Raw genomic sequence first — 27159 nt, forward strand, 5'->3', positions numbered from 1 at the left:
ACGATGCCTTCAGGGACCTCAAGTCCTTAAGGAAAGCCAAAGGTTCAAGGCCCGTTACATGAATGAGAATACAGGAGACAGGACGGGTGAGACGTGGGAATCACCCGGTGATTCATGTTCATGTCAGTGACCTGACAGAGCAAGGTTTATCGGAAACGGCATGCATGGGGCACATTTATATATCAGGACAATTTCACACGTGGATCTTCATCCCAGAACACTGTTGAGAGATGCATAACGTGTCGTATCCTTGTAGCATGCTTCCAGTAACAGCCTGAGAATGTTAATATTTTTCCATGGACTTAGAAGGTGAAACAGTCACGGACAGGTTAGTGTGCTCAGGGTCACAAGACTGGACCGAGGGGCTGGGGTTCACATTTAGCATCTGTGTGCCTGATCGTGTGTTATTGCCGCATCTTCACACGGGCGGACACGTGTGTCGCTGTCACATCTTCACACGGGTGGACACACGTGTCACTGTCGCATCTTCACACGAGTAGATACGTGTGTTATTGTATCTTCACGTGGGCGAAGACGCATGTTATTGGATCTTCACACAGGTGGACACGCGTGTCACTGTCGCAACTTCACATGGGCGAACATGTGTGTTACTGTCGTTATCTTCACACGAGCAGATATGCATGTTATTTTATCTTCACGTGGGCGAAGACACGTGTTATTGGATCTTCACACGGGCGGACACACATGTTATTGTCGCAACTTCACTGGGCGGAGATTGCGTCTCAGCACTGATTTGGCATTTTTCATAGGATAAGTCAGTGTTATTGCCCCTGTGATACCCAGTGATTTGCTCTGAGGCTCGGATGGAGGCTAACGCGCTGTGTCTGGCTCTACTCCACATTCCAGCGTCAACCTTCATGAAAAGTCCAAGAAAAGCAAAACTGGAGAGAGCACCAAAAGCTTCCCATTGGGAACAGTGGAGAGCATTTCTCATGTCCCTGAACGCCACTGTAACGGGCACATGCAGATCTGATAAGATACGGCGGGACCTGTAGAAGAGGAATTCACCTCACTTACATGCACATTTCCCATCTGGAAACCCTCAACTTCCCCATCAAATACAAGTGTGTCAGCTGGCTCTCTATTTCACGGGTCTTTTTTTTTCCCCAAGAAAGCCCATGTCTTTCATGACCCACCCGTACATTACATTGCATTCAAGCGATGCCTACTTTTGCACCACGTCACTGATTAGAACTGTAAGCTCGTGTTGATTCACACGCTGGCCCGCACACACTGCTGGGGGGCGGTGAGCAGGATGGACAGAAGAAAGAGGCAACCATCCAGACTGGTAGGTGGCCAGTAGAACAAGCCAGGCAACATGCGCAGGAGGCTGTCTTGGACGGCTGCAAGACAAGTAGATCTCCGCATCCACCATCGGGATCTTGAAAGTTTATATAAAGTCTGTAACTACATTCAGTCATGCGTTCAGTTGAGATGGTCTCAGTAACACCTTATTTCTCAAAACCGTGACCTTGCAGCAGCTCCCACTGGGGGAATGGTGTGCAGAGCATACATTCCAAGGATGGGGACGGGGGAAGCCTCTGATTACCCCGAGCCGCTTCATGGGTCACGGGCGTCCACATCCCATGGGACCTTCTCCAACGATGGGGGAGTCTGGCCATCCTGCTTCTATAGACAGAGAACAACAGTAACAACACCAGGGGCTTCTAAATGCGCGTCAGTGAGAAGAGGTTCCTCTGGTTTAGGAGAGTGATCTCGTGTGCCCTGTTCAGAACAAAGGAAGAAATGCAGATGGTTTCAACATCGGAAGGTACTGCTCGGGCTGCTCTTAGAAAGGTGGCCAGACAGTTGGAAAGAAAGGTTATCTTCCTAGCATTGATCTTGGAGGAATGGTGCCAGACTTGCGAGTGACTGAGGGCATCTTTGGCACATGGAGAGAGGACGATTCTACTGGAAACTAAGCAGCAGTGAAAATTAAGCTGAATCATTATGTTTCTGTTACTGGATGAAGACAAAGATAAGAAAACCCAAGGTGCAAAAGCAGAATTGAAATTGATACCAGAAGCAGTGATGCTAGAATGTCAATGGTGCTGGAAAGTGAGAGGCGTGTGACATCGGTAGATCAACTGTGAAGATGTTAAAGCTTAAACTCCAACAACCCTCAGTGCAAGGCCAGCCCCTGTGAGTGTGGAAGCCACTGGGGATTAAAACCACAGTGATAATCCAAGAGATGCAAAATATGAAAATTGAGGGTCTGCTTCTTAGTAATCAGATTTGTAGGAAAGAACGTGTGACATAGTGAGAGTTAGCACCGATGACCTGGAGAACGGAGCTCTTACCGGTCACAGGCGGTAATGTGCCTTGGTACAATCACTTGGAGAGCAATTCTGAAACAATATTAAAATTGAATGCTATAGCAAATCCACTTCAATGCTTCCAGAAAATTCTAGGTTTCCAGAGAACATTTTTATAGGGGCATAATGGAATTGTGTAAAAATGGCACTTGAGCTTTGTTTGTAATAGAAATGATTGGAAATGAAATGCTTATGCTTCGGAAGGGGAATAGAAGAAATGGTGATATTTTTATATCAACATTCTAAGTTAGAATTAACTGAATCTATCCATCTCTCTGTGCAGGGATAAGTCGAGGAAAAGTACAATGTTGCAGAAATGTCCTTTCGTGGGGTTCCATTTGCTCTAGGACTGTGTCTACAAACAGGTGTATCAGGTGTATCACTCATGGACACACAGTCCAAGCTCAGAAGTGTGTTCACGACGCTGCAAGGAGAGGTTGAGACTGACACAAAGGGCTGGGCTTTACCTGGTAGAGTTTTGTGTCACTCTTTGCAATTAAATCAGATGTGTAGGGACTAGTGTAGGACGTCATCATTCAGTTAGTTACCAGTCCTGGCTGTGCAGGTGTCTGTTATGCAACATCCCATTTCAAAGTTTCCCAGTGAATTTGAACCTGCCGGACTCCTGGTTTGCAGTGATACTTTCATGTTTGGTTTCCGGTTCCTCGAGTAGATGGCATTCCAGGGCCCTTCACTGGAATGTGAATTAGACGTGAAAATCAGATTGGCTTCTTAGAGGTGGCTTGAAGCAGATTTTGACTGATCGAGAAATACTTCTCTGTCTTCCTTTCTCAAGTTCTAGAATTTGTGAGTAAGCTCTATGATTTCTTTGAGTACTGTAGGTCCTCCTTCAGATGCAGATAGGCTGCTGGGCTAGGGGCTACAGACAGGCTGTGGTGCCGTCTCCCGGCCTCATACAGCGTCAGCTCTATCGGCCTGGCTCCTGTCCCCCCAGGAGAACACGAGCTCTGTCTTGAGTCTGTGTGGAACCAGACCTGGTTCGATACTCTCCCGACAGTGACACAAACTCTGACATACCCTAGGGCCAGCCATTCACTGCAGATCTGCGATTTATTCATTCATCGCTGGGCGGATGGCAGACTCTCCGGTGTAGCACGGTGGGTAGATTCCAAGAGAAAATAGTCTTTGACAGAGAAGTCCACTTACTGGATGGCATTTTCATGATCTTCCTGTCCTGGCCAGTCTGAGTTAAATATGTGTCCTTTGTATCAACTTAGAGATTTCTGTCACTAATGACCTTTCTTTAGGGTTAAAGCCTAGAAGGAGGCTTCGTCCTCTGGCATGAACTATGTGCCTGCAGTGGTTTGGGTTGGAGACTTCCCGTTCTGCTAGTTATTCAAACAAACGGGAATAAAATATTGCTCCGTTGGAAATTAGTCTCTGCATACACCCTGTTCTCCTCTTTCTAACATCAAGTGACAAAGTGACCCGAAATAATTTACACTCATCTTTTTCATTCTAAACACTACCTGCCGTAATGATGTGGTCTGAAGTGGGGTTGGGGTTCAGAGTCAATAGACAAAGAATTCTTGTGTCATCTTTAGTCCCAAAAAGGTGGTTTTATTAAAGCGCAGGGTCAGGACTCCTGGGCAGAAAGAGCTACAGCGTAAGTGAGAGGGGTGACTGGCTACATGCTTGGGAGTTGGGGACGTAAGGACGAACGGAGGTCTTCAAAAGGACTTTCAGATGCTCAAGAAGACTCATGGGATCCTGGAGGACGGGCTAGTGTCGGGAAAGGTTGTTTTTCCCTCTAGCAGGGCAAGGCTCAGAAAGGCTGCGAGTCTCCTGGAGGAAGGTTACTCTCTGCCTATTTCAAGTATGTGCCGGGGGCTGCAGGTTACAAGGACAATTAAGTTTATTCCCATTCCCTTCTGCCTCTGTTTCCCACTTCACTCCTGAGGGGAGGGTGACGTTAGGGCTCCAGGAAATCGAGTCTGTGGGTTTCTGGAAGTTAGGCTAGTGAAAAGAATGCTTTCTCCTTGTAAGTGACGAAGACGTTCGTTTGTAAGCTGATGGAAACTCCTGTCCTGCTGGCCCTGATCTCCATCAGTTAACCATTTGGTTGTGGTGGTTGTTTTTCCTTTCCCAGTTGTTGGGAAGCCAGGAATGCCTGCGGAATGTCACACGTATCCCCCCAGGTGGAGGGCAGGGGTCGGGGGCAGGGCTTGCATGTGTCATCTTGTCCTTGGCCCTCGGCTTGTCTTCTGCTCCCTCATCAACAGCACCTGTTTCATAAAGCTAACAGATCGTCCTTGCGAAGTTTAATGAAAGTTACAATCATGCGTCCCTCCCCTCTGGATGAGCCTCAAGGAAATGGAGAGGAGAAGAGAGAAGGCATCCGGAAGTGGACCCTGGCACTCCGTAATGAAAATCCCAAGGAGACCAAGGGGGTGTGCGAGAGAGGGAAGCATTGACTAAGAAAAGGAATCATGGATTTTGCAAAGGGTCATTGAAAAGCCGCCGGGATAAAGGTGGAGATGTGACCCTTAGGTTCCTAGAAGGTAGGTCACTGGAGGCTTTGACAAAATTCGTGTTTTCGGATTGCAGGGCACCCATCTTATCAGAAGGGTTTCCTGAGATTCAGAGGGAAATATTGGGAAAGGCAATTTGGGGAGCAGAGCCACGGGGCGGTGACAAAGAGGCAGAGGAGTTGAAAGCAGGTTTAACATCATTGTTGTGTTTGCTTTTCTTTTCTTTCTCTGTTTGTTAAAAAATGTTCTAAACAGAAGAAAGTGATTCTAGAGTTTTGGGGGGACGATAGATATCATGCAGAAGTTTTCAAGCTTCAGAAATTTTGCGATCAGCACAAGATTGAAAGTGAGGCACAAGACAGTGGAAAATGCATGCCAAGTAGCTAGAATATAAATTTGCGATTATTCAGCATTCAACTCCCGGGAAATATCAAATATCCTAGGTTTAAATGTGCTTGAACTATCCGAAATAAAATGATACGCAAGTGCACATAAGTTATTTCCTTCTTCTTCCAACGTAAGTATTATGATTTAAAATAAAATTAAAATAAATCACATGAAATGTAAGATTGCTTCTCACAGTCTTTAGAAAATGGCTCATTTTTAAAGCTTTTCTCCGCTAATGCGCATTAATTAAATCTCTCACAGAGCCTGGAGTTAGAGGGGGAAACTGGCTTAAATCGATCTGTTTGAAAATATATAAGCAAATCTGAGCTATGATTTTTTGAAATGTATGCAACGCTTAGAAACTGAGGCCCTTCGACGTCAACTAGAGCAACATTGTGACCCATGGACTCGCCCGTGGCGGGTGTGGGAGACACTCCTTTTCCCCAAGGGAAGTTGACATTGCAAGGGACAGTGAATGACAGGACAGGAGTGTGGGAGCTCTGGCTGTGGCATACAGGCGGAGCCCCGTGCCCTTTCTCAGCCACTGTGAAACTCCACCAGGAGGCTGTCCGTCATGGAAGCCAAATGCACCCGTGAGATAATTCGTCTGAATATTTGAAGAAAATGAGCTTTTCTTAGGCACAATCTGAAATCCCCATCAATTTAACATCCCATGGCAGGATTTTTGAAATAAAAAGCTAATTCTGTTAATCATATTCAGCTGGTGCTCAATCCATGCTCTCTAACTTCAACTATGCCTCAAGAATCTAAACAAAGGGGACCGTCCCTACTTTGTACCATACCAGAAGCAAAGTGTGCCTCCAGAGAACCACTGGGACCGAAGCAGAAAATGCAGCCGGGGGGAGTCCAGGTTTTGTGTCGGTGGTAGCGACAAACATGTCCAGACCTAGATGTAAATCCAGTTTGCATGAAAACTGCATTTCGGTCTACCTGACTCCTCTGAGTGTATCTGGGACTGAGACACGGCTGTTCTTTGGAAAAGTTCATTCTAAAACAATTACGTGGGACGTAAACTTACTTTGGGCTGTAGATCTACATGGTGTGAACCCCGCAGTTTCCGTCCTAAACTCCCAGGCAAATGGGAGTTAGCAGTTCAGGTGAGGGGACAGGTTGACCTTGAAGGGGACAGGTTGACCTTGAAGCCTGGTTTAGGTAAGTAAGGACATGCTCTGTTTGCCCATGCAGAGTTCAGCCACTCTGCTCAGCCTTGCCAATTCATTCACGCCGGAGCCTTGAGGATTTTCCATCTCTTGTATCAGCTTCTGGGCTTTATGAAGAAAGTGGTCTTCTGTGAGACAGGGAACGGGTCAGAATCCATCACAAAAAGAAGGGGCTGGACTAATTCCTCCTGCACATCACATGCCTGCCGGGGGAGGGTTTGGCATCTGGAAAATAGATTCTGAGACAGATCAGCACGCAGAAAGGTGTTGCCTTCTGGGGTCTCTGGGGGGAACTGAGGAGAAGAGGGAAGGCTGGGCCATGAGTCGGTCTCCATGGCAGACTCAGCCCGTCCTACACAGGGCTCCGAAATGGGACAAACCCCTAAGTTCGGAGCTTTCCAAGCGGAGGGGAGAGAGTCGTGCTTTCCCTCATACCCCATGACTGAGGGGAGGCAGAACTTACCCTCTCTCCTAAGCAATGGGTTCTGTGCCTAGAAACCGGGGTCCACTTGGAAAATGGCAAGGACTGTGCCTTTCATTAAGGCGACTGCCCCCAGCATCCCGACCGCCCCTGCTTGAAGCCCAGTGACTGTACAGCTGGAGAAGCGTGCCGCTAGGGACCGTGTGTGCCGTTAACAATCTTCACAGCCTCTGCAGGTCTAGAGTCCCCGGCTGCCACCCCAACCTCACTGGCCACTATCATTTTTTAATCGTCTGGCTTGCGGCAGCATCGCCCATCACTTCCACGTTTGGGGTTCAACCACCCCTGTCGCTCCTGTGAGCCTGGTTTGGAACGGTATCGCCTACCATCAGCCCCGGCCTGCAGGAGAGATTCCTCCCACCCCCGCCGCAGGACCCCTTTCACGGGGGTCCTCACTGCTCTGCTCCAAGGTGCACCGTCCAGGCCTGCCGTGTGTTTTCTGCCTGTAGGACCCACATCTGCCTTCTCCCCGAGCGCAGCACTTCGGGTCAGGCATTTCTGCGCTATCAGGCCCGTCCTCTTTCCCATGCGGGGTCCTTGCCCGGGTGTTACACCCTCGGTCTGCGGAGAGCCCTCCCGTTGTGCAAACTCCAATCTGCCCCCGTCCCGAGGACCTCAGAGCTCAGGGCTACCTGTACTTTTCCGGATGCGAGGGGTGACGCGAGCCAGGTCCTGCCGCCCCTTGGGGTCACAGACTCTGCAGGGAGGCCTCCGTGGGTCCCCAGCCAAGCCCATGGGGGTGTCGGGGAAGGGACAGCCCCTCCCCACATGCCATCCTGGGTGGGGGAAAGGGGCCAAAGCATCTCGTGGCAGGCGGCGGCAGGGGTGGGGGGGTCAGGGGAAGCCATCCCTGAGTGATCGAGTGCGCCAGCAGAACCCCAAGAGGCTCGGTCCTGCGACTCTCCTTCCCTCTGAGGCTCCCCCGGGGCCTCACATCCCCAGCCTGTCCACCAGCTTCACTCCCAGCTGCACGTAAGGAAAAGCCCCAAGTGAGTCTGGGCAGCGCTTCCCCAAGTGCAGCGTAGTGCATGGTGCCTGCCCCTGACTCAGCAGCTCACCGCTCCGCGCTGATTTCCCAGGGGTCCTCGCCTTCCGTAATCTCGTCTCTTCATTAAATGACTCGAGAGCCCTTAATTGCTCTCCGTCTTCATTACAGCACTAAAGTCCCTTCCTCCAAATGGCTTCACGTTCCCCCACGGTCACAGCACATTTCCAGAAAGCACCCCCTTCTCCTGCCAGCACATTCTTGAAGAGCCAAGCAACTCTTGGAGACAAGCAAACAAACGGGAGCTGGCTGTAATCACAGAGTTCTATTTTCTTTCTTTCTTTCTTTTTTAAAGATTATTTATTTATTTATTTATTTATTTATTTATTTATTTATTGGACAGACCAAGATCACAAGTAGGCTGACAGGCAGGCAGAGAGAGAGAGGGGGAAGCAGGCTCCTGGCCCAGCAGAGGGCCCGATGCAGGACTCGATCCCAGGACCCCGGGATCATGACCTGAGTCAAAAGCAGAGGCTTTAACCCACTGAGCCACCCAGGCGCCCCTACAGATACCTATTTTCTTAATCAGGGGGCATGTCGCACTGGCAGGGCCCGGGGCTAACTGTGCAAGTACACCCCCGTCCCGCAGCCCGTTTGGAGGAATGCCCATTAGCTGGCTGGTGGCCCTGCCCAGGTTCATGAACACGTGTGGGGCAACTGCCTCCAGGGACCCGAGGACCTGCTTACGTTACCTACGGAGCCGCCCGGGACCCCAGAAATGCCCTACAACTGCATGTCAGAGTGACGTCATGAACGGATACCTCCTTTTCTGCCTTCCCTCCCCTCAAAGCCCAGGACTGCAAGAAGCCTTGCGAGGAGGACGCGGTTTAGAAGTGAGCTTCCCCCTTACCATGGGGCCCCCTTGTGACCGATGTCACCATTCGGGGGTACGTGGGAAGAGAAAGGGTTAATACCAAGGGGCCTCTGGCTGCACTCCGGCTCCAGGATCATTCAAGCTCTGCCCTTTGCAGAAATAAATTACATGGCATTCCTTTCTCCTCTGTTTTATAGCTGAAAATACCGAATGTTTTGGTAGACACACAACAGGCTCTCAGCCTGTCCCCATCGGAAGTTACCGACAGATGTTTGATTCCTGCCATTTCCACCAGTGGGAAGGGCTTGTGTCAAAACACCTTCTCCTGGGGGACTATTAGTCTCTGATCCCAGGGACGCTGGGTCGGGGGTGGAGGAGACACTGGTAAATGCGGACATGAGAGCCATTTATCACCTCCTGCTGTGTGTAGAATAAAGGATCCTCTTTCCAGATAGTCTGTTATCTGTGGCTTGCTGGCTTCACGCTGTCATATGTTCTTTTCAGTAGTCAATAAATTGCTGAAGGCCACATTTGGAGAGTAAGTACTGTTGTACATCTAACTTTATGTATTATTCTTTTATTTACAGCTGCATTTGTTCATTTTCTAGAAGACTCTAGCAGAGACCGGGAGGGATTTTTTTTTTTTTTTTTAACCTACCAGACCATTTCATCGATGATAGTTTACCAAATTTATTTTTATAATAAATAAACCAACAACACACATATATTTGTTAAATCTCGTCCCTGCCTCGAAGTATTTCGGCAAGTCCACACACATTTTTGTTTGGCAAAGGGTCGCTTACCTACTGCTCTCACTTAGTTCTCAGCTCCGCTTTAATCTGTGCATTTCTTCCATCCGTGTGTGCACCATATGGGACCCTACAAACCCTACATTAATTGGGGTTAAAAGCATTGCTTTCTTTTAACAACAAACCTTTGCCTGGATAACTGGGAATTAGCTCCTAAGCTCTGTTTTACACAATCAGGTCGGGAAAATAGGGTTGGGAATCATTCAAGAGTGTTTATAGGTAAGGAATTTTCAACGACCTTTGTTCTGCCCAGCCAGGCATTCACCCACTAATTTATTAGGGACAAGATCAATAGCCTGAACTAGATTGCTGTGCTTAACTTGAATCGAATTTATGCCATGTTTACAGCTGTTTTCTCTGATAGCATCCTTGGAGGGGATGAGCTGTTAATCTAATGTGTTTTTGCCACCATTTTGCATGTGTTGATTGCTTCAATGACTTCCTGGAGATTCTTTATATTAAACCAAACTCATAGCCAGAAATCAATCAGAACAGCTCTTTATTTCTCTCCAAGGAATATAGAAAACTTATCAGAAACAAAATAGTGCCTCTTAACCGCAGTTAGCTGTGGGCAATGAATGTCCACCAAGCTCAAGCAAGAAACTGTGGGCAGTATTATTCTCTCCAGGAGCTCCATCGCGACGGCATTAGTGCTCAGTGCTGTGTAACAGATTACCGCAAATGTACTTGCCCAGAACAACACACGCTTGCTATCCCACAGTTTCTCTGGGTCAGGAGTCCTGACACGGCTTAACCAGGTCCTCAGCAAGACCATAATCAAGGTGTCAGTCAGGATGGGCTTCTCATCTTAGCTGGACTGGGAAAGGGTCCCCTTCCACATTTACTCAGTCTTTTTGGCAGAATCCACGTCCTTGGGACCATTGGACTCATGGCGGCTTGCTTCTTCAAAGCCAGGATGGGGAGCAAGATGGCGTCCTCTATAAAATAATAGCGTTGGTGGTATAGTGGTGAGCATAGCTGCCTTCCTCTATAAAATAATGCCATCACGGAAGGGAGATCCCATCTCCTTTGTCATATTCTATGGGCTGAGACAAGTTGCATGTTGCTCCCAGACTCAAGGGGGCAAGATTATACGAGGTTGTGAGCCCCAAGGGGTAGGGATGGTGGGCGCCATATTGAAGTCTGCCGGCCACAGCCCACCTTTGTCCTGCAGTGAGTCTCGTCTTCCCAGAGCAAGTATACCGGCCCTCGGCGGGAGTTTATCCAACTAGGGCATTCTCTCAAAATTCAAAATCTCATCATCAAAATCAGGCTCAAGGCTATCATCTGTTAGGTACAGCTCCTGAGGCCTGAGCTCCGTCCTCGGGTGAAGGTGACATCGGAGACAAGTTGTCTTCCCATCCACGCAGCCCTCACTGGGGAGACAGGCATAAGGGAGCAGCTCTACGCAGATCCGTTCAAGATGGGGGCCAGAGGGAGAGTGAAAGGCGTCCCCAGCCACAGAGACATTGGAACCCAGCCAGACATGTGGGGATGCCTCCGTGGGATCCCAGAAACAAGTTTCCATGGGTCCCTCCTCTGAGTCAGGTATCAGCACCTCCTTAGTCGTCCTGCTGCTTACACTATCCTGACTACAGGACCGTAAGACTCAGACTATCAAGAGATAAATATTTTTATCAAATAAGAGAATAAAATCGGAAAAAAAACTGTTTCTCAATATTCTACTTCTCCAGTTATTTGTTAGAATTGATGTTGAGGAAGTTATGCTCTGCCAGAATGGTAATAAATACTCCAGTTTCCCTAGAAATTTTATACACATTGAAACATCCCTCTGGATATCCTGTTCTAGGCAACTTTAGACAATTCCAAGTCATATTTCCCAGAACGTTAGGAGTCAAATCCTGATAATAAAGTGGACGCTCAACCGGCTCCTTTAATAAAATATTTCGGATGGCAACTTTGAGAAAGATACACCTTTCTTTACAAAATGATGTAGAGAGCAAAGGCATTAATTTTTATCAAAAGAATCTGGAAAACTGTTGTAAAGGAGAAGGGTTTTTTTTTTTTTTTTTTTTCCCCTAATAATGGGGCTCGAGGACAAGAGGAACGTGGACAGTGTTATCGGTAGAAAGAGAACAGGAACCGGTGAACCGGAGCTCTCCACATACTTTGCAGAGTAGACGTGATGGGGGCTGGGGGCTTCCAGACTCCTGAATCTTGAGAGGTACGGGAAGCGCAGCCTTGAGAGCCAGGCTGCAGACCAGGGCCGTCCGCAGCAGAGAGCCAGACCCCAGCTGATACGCAAGTGGGGAGACAGAAGGGTCTAGAGACGGCGTTAATGACAATGTTCTGAGAGCATTTCTGTGGGAGTGTGGGGGAGCTGGGTCAGGACTGGATTCATCTTTTTTGAAAAATCCTGCTATTTATTGATGTGTAGGCTTTCTCTGTAAATTGAAGAAATAACTTGTCAAGGGTCCCTCAAACACATAGACACAGACCATGACATACATGCAGGCAAACTGAGTGAAGCTGAATTAGGATTTGAATTTTAATAAGTCCACATGTCAGTTTGGGAAAAATGGCCGTCTTAAGAAATTATAACTTTGTACCCAGCACGTAGTATACATAGCTACATAGTAAGCTTCCGTGTTATTTAGCAAACATTCATCATGTACAGTGTTGGCACAGTTTTCAAATTTATTCCTGAACATGTTATATTTTTGTAGAGCTGTTGCAAATAGCAGCTTTATTAAAATCCTCCGGCTTAATTGTTACTGCTATCACAAACAGGTTTAAGAAAGTAGTTTCTAACGTTCAAGCAATGTGAGTTCACATAAAAATGAGTGTTCTTACTGCGTTTGAGAGTTTGAAACCATGTCCGCATTCATACCATCTTCTATTAGAAAGCCGTGGTGACGGCTTTTCTGTAGAACAGAGCGTGGCTCTCCACGTCAAAGGTCGCCGCTCCCCTTTTTGCCTTATTTTACCCTCATGTGTCTCAGGAATCTTTCCGTCAGGCTTTCAGCAGTGAAATCATTCAAAATACAGACGGAAAAACAAGCTCTGACCAACAGCAGTGGCTTTGCAGAATACCTTACCGCCCTCAAAGAATTATCTGCATAAAAACCTTTCCATAAAGTCCACTTAATGCCATTTAAGAGATGAGATGGGTAGAGAAACCTTAGAATAAATTACCCCCTCTTGCCAGGAGAAAGGTGTTTTGTCTTTTGTCTTGGCTTTGTTCTTCTTTCCAAAGATGCCCGGCGGCCACGAGGCTCATTTTATTTCATTTGCCTTGTGCTAGTAATCTGCCAGCATCTTCTCACACACTCCCATCAGTCCCAGAGATGGAGTGTTCCCACAGCACGGCGGTGCATTTAAGAAATCCGCGTTTGGAACAGAGCCTTTCTGGCCGGCCACAAGCGCGGGCCCTGCTGATTCGGGTTCCCTGTCCCTCACCCAGCTGGGGCACGGGCAGCAGAGGCAGAAGAAGGTGCAGTTATAGTATCGAATCAAGCATCTTTACAACCCAGGAGAGCAATGGGAATCTACACACTGACTCCTCCCGGTCATGCTACACTGCACAATCTCCAAGTTTTTAATATTATTTATGGTTTTTTGGAAAGGCATAAAACAGTAGTAGGAAGCTCAGGGCTCAATGCATTCCTTGCTTGACTAATACTGATTGATATTTGGTTATTGTTTCCTATTTATAGGATACTTCCATCTTTTTTTAAAATGTGTGTATGTTTATAGAATTGTCATTTAATATATTTAAAAATGGTAGGCAGAGGATTATGTAGCGGAAATGAACTCAGGTGACCTGGCTGATAAGTGACAAAACCAGGATTCAGTCATCATCCACATTCCTTCCTTTCTACCGTAAATGCAATTTCCCAGATTTAATAGTAGCCTAGGTTTTCACGGCGATCCTCTCAGTAACTGACACGGAAACTAAGCCCATGTTTGTTTAGAAAGTACTTGCCACGTTGAAAAGATACTAGCATCCCCTCGCAAGTACCAGAATAAAGCACGAGCTGCAAAGAATGACGTACGCTCCAGTCTTGCCCGTGGCATCATGTAAATGCTTCCCGCGAAGACCATTTCCAACATGCTGTTATCTACGCATTTGAAATTTCATGGTAGCACAGAAAAGATGAGGTTTGCCAACATACTGATATGATCTGGAGGATTCATCTGATGTTCAAAGTAGTTTCTGCTGCATTTTCAGATTTCTGGACACCCACACTGCCTTCCTAAAGCCTGTTTCTTCCCCATGTGGAGAATAGCGGGGATCAGGAACACAGGGTGCCAGGTAATTTAGGGAGTTAGCAAACCGTGAATTTTCAGCTTGAACTACTTTAGGCAGTTGGCTCTATCCTTATGAAGCTTGAACCCATCATACTAAAATAAACATTTTAGGTTGTCAAATCCAAGGGAAAAAAATCTATTTTTAAATATTTCCTACTGGCCCAAAGGGCTGGTAAGTTTCACCTTTGGTGTTTAGGTAAGAATTTAGAATACGGTGTCCTCACGATATGCTTTCCAGTCCCAGACACAGGCACTCAAGGGAAGCGATGGCCCAGCGTAAACACAGCAGAGATCGGGAGGCGTTTTGGCTGAGAGAAGGAGAGAACAGCATCATCAACGGCCAGAGAAGGAACTGGTGTCTGCGACCCAGTGTCTACACCGTTGTCACATAAAAAAGTGTTTGCCAAAGCAGAGTGGAAGGATGCCATTGTATATCGCAGATAATAATAACAATGTCTTCTCAGCAAAGCCAACCTGTTTTATTATAGTTCATTAAACAGAATAAAATTATGGACTCTTTCTGTAAATAAACAACTGTGATCTCATTGTCTACAAGTTTATTAGAAACAGTTCTGAAGGGTTTTTTTTAATATTTCATTAAAAAATAATTGAGCTGCAGAATTTCCTTCTTTTTTTGCAGGTGAAATATTCAGGAACTTACAGGTGAACAGTGTTCTTCTCACAAGGAAAAGGCAGCTACAGGATGTGAAGAATCACGTCGTGCTGTCTGTAATTAATTGAAGATTGCTTATTTCAGAATTCAAGACAACACATTAGTGCTATGGTCTGTTTTTATACACTTTTGTGTTTCAAATCACATCAGAATCACAGAAAGCTCCAAGATTGATACCAAGAAGTCCCAGACACTGTTTCCCAGGACCCGTACTTGCTAACAAGCCCAGTGGCCGTGTCTGCTTGACCACGGCTCTCTCTATGTACGTCTCACGTTCTTGTGAATCATTATTGTTAAGTTGCAGACTTGTACAATGAACTAAATCGGGAAATTGACATTAATCTAACTACTTTGTAGTCACAGACCTTCATTATATTTTGCCAATTTCCTCAATAATTGTCTTCCCGGGAGAAAGCACCAATAATCAGTCTCAGCCCCTGCAGCTGTCAGTGTCCGTGGCGCTTTGCCCCCTTCAATCTCCCTGAGGGGCACAGCCTGCCTTCTCCTGCTCTACGTGTGGCATTTCACAAGAGCACAGGCTAGTTATTTGGCGGAACAGGCTTTCATTTGTATCTGTCTCAAGCTTCCTCATGATTGCCATGAGGTCACATATTTCTGACAAAAGTGATGCTGGGCTCTTCTTGGGGAATCAAAACAGCAAACAAGTACCTTTGTAAGGAAAATAGATCTGAAATTATTTTACCTGAAAGCAACTAATAGGAATTACAAATCTGCCATTTATTATTCACTAATAGTAACTGTGAGAAACCGGGCTATAATGACCACAGACAGAGCATTTGTGGTGCACTAGACACTGGTAAATCTACATCATCTAACTCAGACCTTCCTGGTCATTTCCTTTCCCGAGCGGCTAGCTGGGCACCACGGTGTTAGGGCTGGGGACCATTATTCTGTGACTCTCACCAAATTCCTTACCCTGGTTTCGTTTCTTTTCTTTTCTTCCTTTTTTTTTTTTACTCAACAAAGAGAAAGGTGGCATAGGACTGCCACTTACATGAAAGCTGAGACATTTCCGTGTGGGTTGGCTTTCTTTCTTTCATTGTAGGAGGCAGGGGAAATTTTCTCAATGTTTCAAAGAATTTGCTATATACTAAAAGAAAAATGAAGACTTCCAGAGGAAATAAATTACAAAGTGGTCCCCTCTATGAGATGTAATTTATGAACAAAGTTAGTCTAAATTTTTAGAGAGACATGCTCATTATATTTTGCTCATAAAACATGTAGAGTTAAAAAGGAATCCTATGAAGTGACCGATTAAAACCAGAAAAATCAGAAAGAAGGGGGAAAAAGAAACAAAATAGAAGCAATAATTACAAAAAAATAAAAATAAAAACCAGTTATTAATATGATAGGTACTAACCTGAATGTGTCAATAAAACTTTAAATGTGTTTGTTCTATATACTCAAAATTTTTTAAAAAATGAGGGGAATTGGCAGAATGGATAAGAAAAAAAACCCTAGAAACAAAATAAACACGGGGCACCTGGGTGGCTCAGTCGTCAAGTGTCTGCCTTCAGCTCAGGTCACGGCCCCAGGGTCCTGGGACTGAGGCCCACATCAGGGTCTCCGCTGCACGAGAAGCCTGCTTTTCTCCCTCTCCCCCTGCTTGTGTTCTCTCTCTCTCCCTCTCTCTCTCTGTCCTTGTCAAATAAATAAAATCTTCAAACAAAACAAAACAAAAATAAACACATAAACCTTAACTGTACATTTTCTATAAGAAACTCCCCTGAAGGGAAAGACTCACAAAGGATAAAAGGAAAAGGACGAACTTCGGGTTTCGGTCTGACATGTGAACGGATCGCAAGCAGTCACTCTGGACCCTTAACAGCAATACTAACGACGCTGAAAAAGTTAAAAACTGACTTTCCATGAACTTCAGAAAATTGAGGATGCAGAGCAAACCGCCTCCCTGACATCCGGAGGGAGACCATCTGGGAGCATCACCAGGGCCTGAAGGTGCCGGGGCCGCGCACGGCCATGCCGCTGGGTGACGCCTTTGGCCACGTCTGGCCTGGCAGGAGCAGCTCCCAGGGCTGCAGACACGGGGGGGGGGTGGGGGCTGTGCCTGCAGGAGCCTCAGGGGCTTCTACTCTCAAGAACCCTCATGGCTCTGAGCCATTTTCAAAAACCTCCAGAATTTTCCCAATGGCAATTCCTTTTCAAAAGAAGAAAAGGCTGTATAGAAGTTTTCTTCAGCCTTTTCTTCATCCTGGGAAATGGAAAATCACTCTGCTGCCAACCCCACTGGGATACCTGTCTCACCTAAGGAAAACCTAACAGCTGATAAACACATCCCATGGACACAAGACCACCAAAAAAATGAAATTTAATCATGGGATTATAGAAAACTTCCCCTCTGCGCACACAGAGAATTCAAAATGACTGTAATAAGTACTCACAGATTCTAATGGAAAAAGCAGACAACAAGCAACAATATGTGATGTAGGCAAAGAGTAGAAATTAAGGAAAAATCCAGAGAATGCTAGAAATTTAAAAATAATTCATTTTGACAGAAATCAGGAGTGCCTTTGATGTGATGGCTTACCAGTAAGTAGGACATATCTGAGGAGGGAGCCAGTGAGTTGGAAGGTAGTTGAACAGAAAGTACTCACAGTGAAATACAAGGAGAAAAAATAAGAAAAAAGAGAGGGGGGGGGGAGAATATTGAAGAAATCTGGAATAATTTCAAAACGTAAAACACATTCATACCTGGAATAGTAGAAAGAGAAGAGAGAAAACAAAGAAATATTGGAAGCGATAATGGAAAAGAATGTTTGGAAATTATTGACAGACACTAAACCAAAGATCTGGGAAGCCCAGAAAACACCAAGCAGGAAATATCAAAATAAAATAAAATCACTAGTTTGCATCATATTCAAAATTCAGGAAAATACAGAAAATCAAAGACAAAGACAATGGAACAGTATTAAGCTTTAAAAAGAGGACAGTCCATCAGGTAGGAGAGCATGGATGGACCTTGAGAGCATTATGCGGAGTGACACACATCGGTACAGAAGGACAAGGACTGAATGGTTGCATGTGGAGGTGATGTGTGCAATAGCCAAATTCAGGCAAAGACGGGATGGTGTATACGGCGGTGGGGGAGTTGTTAATCTACACGCATAAAGTTTCAGTTAAGCTAAAAAGGAAGGAGGGAAGGAGTGAGAGCTGCATAGACACTTCACTGTAGGAGACACTCAAATGGCAAACAGGCTTACGAGAAGACACTCGATGCCATAGGTCAATACGCAATTGCACATTGAAATAACGAGATAGTGCTACACGCTTCTTAGGATGACTAAAATCCAAATTCTGATAATACCAAGTGTTGGCAAGGATGAGGAACAAAAGGGACTTTCAGTGCTGGTGGGAATGAGGAATGGCGTGGCCACCTTGGAAGACGATCTGGTGGCTGCTTCCAAAACTGAACATAGTCCCACGGCACAAGTCTTCAGCATCTCCTGGTGTCTCTCCGACTGACCTGAAAACATGTGCCCACACAGAAAAAAGCCACTCACAGACACTTTTCTCACGAACACCGAAAGCTGGAAATAACCAAGATGGAGTCAATAGGTGACGGGATAAACAAATCCTGATCTATCTACACACTGAGATGTCGCTCCGTAATCAGGACAAGTGAGCTGAAAGGCACAGACAGAGGGGAAAGGGGAGGCTTGCTGCTGAGTGAAAGAGGCCAGTCTGGAGAAGCTCTGCGGTGTACGATACCAAACCTGCGATGGTGTAAAAAAGGCAACAATACAAACACGGCAAATGACCAGTAACACTAGACAGTGCAACGGAAGGTGAAGGTGACGCAAGGGGGTCTGGGGGACAGACAAGTCTGTGTGACACTGACGCCTGGCATTGAGTATTTATCAATCTCCTGGAACTTCGTAGCCCAGAAAGGGAATCTTCACCTATGCAAATTAAGAAAAATCTCTTAAGAGGTTGGGGAGCTCCAGGAACGAAGACCGATGATGACAAAATAAAGGAGTTGTAATACTGATGCATGACTCGGCTCACGAGGGATAGCAGGGTGCCGTGTCACTGACTGACGTGGCAGCGTTGGTCACCTTCAGGGAGCCGAGGCTTTACGAGGAAAGCAGAAGGAAATGCACGGAATGGCTGCACTCCGACGCATGCCCGAGGTGTGCCAGGGGATCAGAACAAAGGACAGCCTGTGAAAACAAAGAAAATCTGAACAAACTCTGGGCCTTCATTCATAATATCGTCATTTCATACCGAGGAGGAGCCTGGTGTCTCTTGCAGGGGTAGAAGGTGAGAAAGGGAAACAAAACAAACCCAAATTAAACAAGCAAAGTCCGTGAATTCTCCGAAGAGCACGGGTAGGGACTGAACACACACTCAGGGACTGAAGCTGAAACCGCAGGAAGCAGGAAGTCGGTCAGGCCATGCTGGGTTACACTGTGAAACACAAAGCAGACATTGGGGATAAATCGCTGACTGAAGAAACATGCGTGCCAAGCCGATGTCTGGTGCAGAGAAACACTAAAGCATTTCTGTACAGAATCCCGTCTCTGGGAGATGGAGCGCAACCCCACTCGCCGAGTCTGGGCTGACAGTGCTGCCTTTCCACGGTCCACGTGGTCTAAAGGGGGGTGGGGGAGTAATCCTACCACCGAGAAAGCTGCCAGACATGGGGAGCAAGGGTGGGTAATAGCAACAGTGACGGGTGGTGTCGACAGCATAGACCTTGATGGAGTGTGAGGAGCATGGCATTCGCCTCCGTTCTCTTGTGTTCCAGAGCCTCTAGCTTCCATCTCCTCGGGAGAAAATGTGGGACAAATCCCAATGGGGGTGCAGTCCGTATAGTATCTTACTATCTCTCAGTATTTGCAAGGTCACAGCCAAGAGGTGCCTACGAAGACATGGCGACTAACTTTAATGTAGCATCCAGGATGGGCTCCTGGAACCAAAATAGCATGTAAGGTAGACACCAGGGCAATCTGAGTAGAATGCGGACCTTCGTTGGTAACAATGTTCCGTATTGATTCATTAATCGTGACAGGTGTGTCATGCTGAAGATATTAGTAACATCTCACAGTGGGGGAATAGGGGTGGGTGACAGGGAGATTCGTACTATCTTTGCAATTTTTTGGTACAACTAAAGCAATTCTAAAAGAAAATGTTTATTTAAAATCTATATTTTTATAAAAATCTATATTTTTATAAAAAGCATAGGGCAGTGGGTGGCAAATAAAGAAACTTAAAGGTGAATAATTTAATAACTTCTCAAAGCGACGCTAGGTTCCACACAAAAGACTGGAAAAGGAGAGCCTGCGTATACGCCGGTCCAAGTGATCGTGCGGAGTCTCAGAGGCATAACTGGAGAAAGAAATATCGCGCTGCCGGCGCCCTGATGCCAACGGTTTGCCTCGGATGAGCAGACATCCCGGGACGAGCAACGCACGCATCTCTGGTCAACACAGTAAGTAGGATAAGGTTTTAGACATTTCTCCATGTCTCAACTAATGTGGTAACTGAACATTATACAATCAGAAATCAGTTCATTAAGACAGACGAACTCTTGCTGGAGTTACAGGAAGATGTGGAAAACAAGCAACCATGGGATTAAGGTTGAACCTCCTCTTCCTTCAGTTCTCATTTCCTCATGCCCTTCTGCTGCTTCTTGTCTCGTCCGACTGTAAGGGTCACTTGCCCACCTCCAGACCCGCCTTGCCTACACACACCATCAGCTGTCCTGGCCTCTTAGGCACACCTGCTCCTAATGAAATATATGTCCTCCCTGGTGACTTGACTGTCCTCCCCCCAAAGCATCTCTCAGGTCAGCCTTTTGTCCACGAAGCTGACCCACGTCATCCTCCTCAGCCCGATCTGTCCCCTACCCCGCAAGTACTTTCTGTCTTATCTACTTACCATTTTGGTGCTTTGTTTGATTTTACTTTCTAATTCCCCCGACTACATCTCCCGTTTCATTGCCTTACTTAGAATCACAGGATTCTTGTACAGTGCCGGGCAGGCACACCATACCCAACTCTGTTGACATGAACGGACAAAAAAAATAATAAAAAAGGCAGACACTTTCAGATTATATCTTTCCACCCTTGGATAGGCAAAATCTGGATCAAATTCCAGAAGCTCCTGATTCAAGCCCAGATTTATGAAACTGGCCGTTCCTGAGGTCATCCTCAGTCCGTGTGGTGGAAACTTTCCCAGGCTGAGGTCACTAGTCTGGAGTAAGTAAATTCAGAATGTTGGATTCAGCTTGCTGGCGTAGCGGCCGCCTGCTGTTGACGAGCACTCCTTGGCCATCAAGGGCTAAGTGCGGTGGGGGCTGGGCACTTGCCTCCTACACACCAGCCTTGCCCGCCGGCCAGCAGAGCTTCCACCGCGGCCTGCCCTCGGCCCCTTCCGCGAAGCTTCCCCACTCCACGGACGCAGGGCGGTTCTGCCCCCTTGTTAGACTGACTTCCTCTCCTAATGACGACGCTTATTTATCCTCTTCACATCCTGCTTTCTCATTACTCACTTTCAATTACGAGTCAGATTTCTTCTGGAGTTTAATTACTCTTCTGGTGGAAGATGATAAATTAATTTGTGTATTAACTCTGTAACACCTTTTAAGTTCAGTGAATTAGGTGCCATTGACTATTTTATTCTCTGTGCTGGAGGGCCGGTGTTTTACATGGACTGCAGCAAGAAGTGAGACAGAGGGCTATCGTAGATAAAAGCATAGAAATTTGGCTGGATGGCTTTGCTCCCCTACAAAGCTTTTCTGGCCTGGTGTCTCAGAGGCTGTGCTAATTTCAACATACCTGTCCCGAGCCACTGCATTATTGCAACGCCGTATCTTTTCTGATTATTTTCCAGATTATTAGCTATTTCCTCAGGGAAAACGTGTTGTATATGTAAAAGATTTATGGGTAAAGTGCAAACTTCATAATGTCCCAGCTCTGATGCAAATTTGGTCAGGTCAGTAGCTGGTGTCTGCTTTCTTGCTGCTGCTTCTGTCCTCCAGATCAGACCATATAGGCTCTCATCTATATATTTAGATGATCTTAGGCTAGATGGCAATGTGAATGCTGTGGGTGGTGTTTTCTTCAAGAGCAGTTTGAGTGCTATAGAAATTTGGCTGAAAGTACAGATAATTGCCGTATTGCTCTTCCCCAGTTGCCTCCAGTACTATCACCTTGCATTGGTGTGGCTCGTTTGTTCTAACTGCTGAGAGAATACGGGCCCATTATTACTAAAACTAAGTTGTTGACCCAGGAGCAAAAACAATGCAATGGACGAAAAATGGTCTTTTCTACAACTGGCTCTGGAACAACTGTGTGTCACCATGCCAAAAAGAAAAAAAAAAAAATCTAGACACACATCACCACAATAAACTCAAAATGGACCACAGACATGAATGTAAACCACAAACACGTAACGTTCTGTAGGGAGAATGAAGGAGAAAATCTAGAGAACCATGGCTATAATAATGCCTCTTTTAGATACAACACCAAAGACACAATCCATGAGAGAAAGAATTATTAAACAACTTCATTAAAATTAAAAACTTCTCACAAAGGACACTGTTAAGAGAAGCAGAAGACAAGCGATAGGCTGAGAGAAAATCTTAGCAAGGACCTAACTGACCATGAATGCTTATCCAAAATATACAAAGAGTCCTTAAAACCAAACAAGAAAGCAAGTAACCCAGTTGAATTACGGGTAAAAGATCTCAGCAGAAACCTTGCTAAAGAAGATGTGCAGATGGCAAACAGATAAAGATGATCCACATTCTGGGTCATAAGGGAAATGCCGTCTAAAACCACAGCGAGCTCCCAGGACACAATTATTTCAGTGCCCCCAATCCAGAGCACTGACAACTTCAAATGCTGACCAGGTTGTGGGGCCACAGGGACTTGACTCATCGATGTGGAGGCAAAATGGCACACCCTCTTCAGAAGACAGTTGTCAGTTTTTCACAAAGGTTTTAGGTAGAGTTTTTCTTTTTTATGAAAGTCTCATGATATAAATCAACAATCATGCTCCTTAATCCATACCCAAAGAAGTTTAAAATGTATGTTCACACAAAAACCCATACATGATGTCTGCAGCAGCTTTATTCATCATGGCCAAAATTTAGGGTGTCTGGATGACTCAGTAGGTTAAATGTCCAACTCTGATCTCATCTCAGATCTGGATCTCAGAGTCCTGAGTTCCAAGCTCACATGGGGGCCCCATGTTAGGCATGGAGCATACTTCAAAAAAAAAAAAAATTCATCATCACCAAAATATGGAAGCAACCAAAATGTCCTTTAGGGAGAGATTGGTAAGAAAGTATGGTCCACTAGGACAATGGAATATTATTCAAAGCTAAAAAGAAATGAGCTATCAATCTATGAAAACACATGAGGGAAATTTAAATGTGTATCTCTTAAGTGGAAAATATCAATCTGAAAATGATTCCAATATGAGTTCAGATAAAATCTATTTAAGATGTATTACATCATCATATATGACATTATATGATGTTATTTGCATGTAAGTGTTTGAGATTACCCATAACACATAAGTATTTTTCTTCTCTGTTTTATTATATAATTCCCTCCCCATTGGTACTGGTCATTTGGGAACACTAGAAGAAATGTGGACTTTGAACATGAAAGCTTGGCTCAGATAGGTCAAAGAAGAAAACACTGACCAATGAGCATTTAATTTGGTAAATTTAGAGTTTTTTAAAGATTATGTTTTGAGAGATTACATAGTAGATGCTAATTTAATAATGGCTGGGGATGGGGGATTGTAAAACACACACAGAAGAACTGAGTAAGTCTAGCTGATTCGGATGCTTCTTTGCGGTGATGGCCGGGGTGTGGCAATCACTTGTAAGACAGAATACTCGGTGGTTATTACTTCACCCAATTCATGCTTAAATGTTTATCTTTCCTCCTTCTGACCTCACTTTCCTTACTTAGTTTATTCTTTGAGTCAATTAATATTCATTTGAAATCTATGGGTTGGAACAGAAGGGGGTGTTCAGCTTGCACAAATAGCTTTCTAGGGACATAAATTTCCCTTGTAAAAACCGAGGAACACTGGTTACAAAGCACCATCCAGCCTCCACACCCACAGTGCTCGGTCAGCCCAGGAACAGAATGGTCCTTGCTACTTTCTTCTGTGCTTCTGGCTCTGTGACAAGTGGTTAGGTTGGAGGGTGAAAAGGATGGAACTTATTTGGGGTAACTTTATCATGTAAGCAAATTGGAAACATGTCCGATATGGATAACGTGATTTTCCCAGGTGGAAGCTGTTTGGGGATGGCCCAGCAAGAGTTTCAGAGGTACTGATCAAGTTTTTAGGAAATTAAGAAATCTTACCTGTGACATTTTCCATCATTCTAGAACACTTTAATCTTGAGTACTTTAATAAGGGTTTTAATGACCCATTTTATAGGTCTCTTCCTTCTATAGCCTTCTTTGGGGGCGTGTAGATAGTCTGGAAATCCATTATAATAGCAATTAGTGATTTCTTTTCCAATATGTCTACATACCCACTGGGAGTACTTGAAAATATTTATATTATTGAATTATTTTCCTGGCATACTATTTCTTTAATTTTATCGACACTTCCCGAAGTTTCTGAGTCTACTGATACTTTGTAACTCACGCCGGTAGTACTGAGGTGAAATTATAAACCTCAGAGGTGTGATTTGAGGAATCTATGAAATCCGCATTGAAACCACAGACCAGCACTGATGAGTGCACTTCAGAAAAAGCACTGACTTCCTCTACCTACATCTTGGGATTCCAGCAAATTACCGCCTGTAATGAACTGCAGGTACTTTCTGATGAGCACAGGGATGAGCATTTGGCTGTTTATCATTTTTCCTCTACCAATGTGACATCTCTGCTGATTACTTATATTATGGCTAATTTGCAGCTTATCATCAGTCCTGGTTTCTTAATAAATGTCTCATTAAGTGATGGGAGCTGTCACTTTGCCTCCGTGTTCCCACTTCCCAGTATAACTTGCAAACATTTTGGAGAAAAAAAAAAAAAAAAAAAAAAAAAGACTGCCGGACGTCACACGTGTCATTTGCAATCATGTTCTAATGCTTCAGAGGGGGCATGTTAAGTAAATGCCCTTCACAACTCATTACTGCAGACTGGACAAGCGTAATTAGTCACCATATTGTTGTTTTGTTTTCACAGTTCGGGCTTTGAGTACGTGACTGCACCAGGCAAATGAAGAGCGCCAGCGAGCAAGTCCACACTCCCAGTGTGTTGGAGGAACCGTCAGGTTGATCAGAGGGGGCTGGTCACAAAACACGAGACCAGGGAGGTAAACTCTCAAACAGGGCTGGGGGACGTACACGGCAAACCAGCTGAGTCTCTAAGAACAAGGGGCCAGGAAGAAAGACCTGCATCCTCTGCCCTGGGAATAAACGATGGGTTGTGAGTCTCCTCCTCCTCCTCGTCATCAGCAATCACGGGGAAGCGTGCATCAGGTTGCAGAAGGGGCTTTTTGCTGACTTTGCGGCAAAGTTGCGATGGTTATCATCAATTTAGGTAGTAACTTCTAAAGTAAACTTTCTGGAAATCAAGGGAAATAAAGTAATGAGAAGAATCTTGATACATTTTCACATTTTCCTTCAGAAAGGCACAAGCTTAGTTGGTCAGAGCTGTGTCATTGTCCTCACATGGAAAAGGGAGGAGAAGGTCCCTGCTTTTGTCCTCGTGTCACAGGGGACAGAGACAGCCCTTTATATGAGAAATCAGGTTGGAAATAGTCATTTGGCTACATTATTTTTAAGTGGGAAATCGTCCTGACTTTCAGATGATACTTAACAGGGGAATTAAATGTTGTGAATGTAGTTTATTGCCCAGGGAACACAATCTCTCTGAACGAGCCTTTTTATTTGAGTATTAAATACATGTGGGAAAGTGCCATATTATAGTTGGTAGCTGGATAAATGCTCATGAAATGAACATGCCAGCTTAACCATACCCCGGACAGAGGTGTGGAGCATGCCAGTGTCCTAGAAGAAACCGCTGCATTTCCATCCAGTTCCCAACTCTGCCAAGAATTACCAGTCTCCTAATTTCTAACCTCGCACGTTTTCGTGTTTGCTTCAAACCTCTTTAGGAAGGGAAGCATACAGTATTCCTTTTTTAAATGCTTAACTTTGCTCAGTATTTTCTTCAATTCATAGGACATTTTGTGATTACGTGAGTTTGTTGCTCTCAGTACTGTCTCGTATTCCATTCCGGTGTGGAATCCATCCGTCCTACTGATGGTCACTTATGTAGATTCTGGTTGGAGCTATTGCGTGTAGCAAGGTCACGGGCATCCTTTTACCTGTCTTTGGTTGGCTGAGATATCAGGCATGGAGGTAAACCCCAGTACATACTGTCGGACAGACTCCAGGCTGCTCAATCCAAACCCACTCCCTCCAGCAGCACACTAGGCTTCCCACGGCCCAGACTCTCCTTCCCCCTCATTGTGCGTTAGCCTTTCCCATGCGTGCAGAGACACCTTATCATGGCTATTACGCTTCTCTGGTGACTGATGTAACTGAGCACCTTTTCAAATATTTATAGGCCATTTTAATATTCCTTTTATGAACTGTATATTCAAGTCATTATCCATTTTTTCCATTGGCTTGTCTTTATGTATTCTGCATAAAAAGTATTTGTTAAATTATATAACCTTTTCATGATAACTAAAATATGCAAATATTTTGGCACTAACCTTGGGTTTTCATTGATGATTGCCCACAGCCTGGTCATTCCAGGCCCTTGAGCCTCTGTCTGTCTAAACAGAACACGAGAGCAACTAATGGAGCTCAGAGTTCTAATATTCTGACATTTCCATTGTCTTGGACAAAGTGTGATACTCACGTTTCTCCTAAACTATTAAGAATAGAATTAATATATATGGTATGTAAATATAAATAATTTTCTTTAAATCATTTTGAGTACATATACAATTTAAAGCTTTGTATCAGTAGTTTGATATTACTAATCTACAGTTTCAAGATTTCAATCATATTATTTAATATTCAAATGTTCAATATGGTTATCACATCTCATTGCTTGTTTTTTGAAAATATAAAGATGTCTTGCAAAATTCTTACTTAACATTGCTTTGGAATTTACTAATACTCTAATTTGATTAGAGACACCAGGATTAAATAGTATTTTCTTTTAAATCGTTACTTTTCTTTAAAAAATGCATCTTTTTTGATGCCAGCCTTTGAAATTAAATAGTGTAAAATTAGTACACTTAAAAAAAAAATTGCCACATCTCACGTTACCGCAGTTTAAATCTACTGTCCCAAAATAACATGGTTTTGTGTGATGTCTCTCTGTATTTCATGTAAAACAAAACCATAATGATTTCTAGAGGCATAAAAGGAGGGGCTAGAAGGGTGGATTAGAGCATCCGACACCTTTAAGTCATTTCCTTGTGGCCATGATTTTCACCACAGCTCTCTCAGGAAGACTCTTTTATTTATGATGGATATTAAGAAACTCATAAGAAGAGACCTGGCAGAGCTGCTGTGATAGTAAATACTGGCTGGACCGTGTCCTCCAAACAGTCAGGGGCTAAGTTCCAATTCCCGCCGTGACTACTGTTAGAGATGGCGCTTTTCAGAAGGTAGTCAAAGTTGAA

This window comes from Mustela nigripes, chromosome 6, assembly GCF_022355385.1.
Source record: "Mustela nigripes isolate SB6536 chromosome 6, MUSNIG.SB6536, whole genome shotgun sequence".
Lineage (NCBI taxonomy): Eukaryota > Metazoa > Chordata > Mammalia > Carnivora > Mustelidae > Mustela > Mustela nigripes.